This window comes from Apium graveolens, chromosome 1, assembly GCF_009905375.1.
Source record: "Apium graveolens cultivar Ventura chromosome 1, ASM990537v1, whole genome shotgun sequence".
Taxonomy (NCBI): domain Eukaryota; kingdom Viridiplantae; phylum Streptophyta; class Magnoliopsida; order Apiales; family Apiaceae; genus Apium; species Apium graveolens.
Genome location: NC_133647.1, coordinates 149,657,308 through 149,658,234, shown reverse-complemented (window position 1 = coordinate 149,658,234; position 927 = coordinate 149,657,308). Strand labels below are relative to the sequence as shown.

At 46.0% G+C, this 927-nt stretch overlaps 1 non-coding gene across 1 annotated transcript; it reads right to left on the bottom strand.

Moving 5' to 3' along the window:
* Positions 1-356: 356 nt before the first annotated feature.
* Positions 357-463, bottom strand: LOC141679688 (small nucleolar RNA R71). The gene has a single exon (XR_012558160.1). It is a non-coding gene; the product is annotated as a small nucleolar RNA R71 (small nucleolar RNA).
* Positions 464-927: the final 464 nt, after the last annotated feature.

The window sequence follows — 927 nt, the reverse complement described above, 5'->3', positions numbered from 1 at the left end:
TTATGGATTTTTCTCGGCCTAAAATTGATGACATTCAGTCAAGCATCCTTCATCCGGCTATTCAAGCTAACACCTTTGAAATCAAGCCGGGCACTATTCAGATGGTGCAGAATTCTGTTTCTTTTGGAGGAGCGGCAACTGAAGACCCCAACATGCACATAAGGAATTTTGTCGAGATCTGCAGCACTTTTAAGTATAATGGCGTGACTGATGAGGCTATCAAGTTGAGGCTTTTCCCATTCTCACTGAGGGACAAGGCTAAAGACTGGTTACATTCTGAACCAGCTGGGTCCATCACTACGTGGCAAGATCTTGCGCAAAAGTTTCTGGTGAAGTTTTATCCGGCAAAGACTGCTGCTATGAGGAGTGCTCTTACTCAGTTTGCGCAGCAACCTACAGAATCTATGTGCGAGGCTTGGGAACGCTACAAGGAAATGTTGAGAAAATGTCCACATCATGGAATGCCGGATTGGATGGTGATCACTGGTTTCTATAATGGTTTGGGGGCCCAATCTCGGCCCATGCTCGATGCAGCAGCTGGAGGCGCCTTATGGGCTAAAAGCTATACTGAGGCGTATAATCTTATAGACGATGGCTGCAAATGAGCATCAAAACCCAACTCAGAGGATGACGTCAGGCAAGGTAGCAGGTATTCTGGAAGTTGATGCAGCCACCGCTATTGCAGCCCAGCTCCAAGCGCTATCAATGAAGGTTGATTCTCTGGCTACGTATGGAGTTAATCAAATAGCTATGGTTTGTGAGCTTTGTGCAGGTTCTCATGCTACGGATCAGTGTTCTCTTGTCAACGAATCTGTTCAGTATGTGAATAATTATCAGCGACAACAGCCCTGTGCCAGCGACCTATCATCCTAACAACAGAAATCATCCAAATTTCAGCTGGGGGAATAATCAGAATGCTATTCAGCC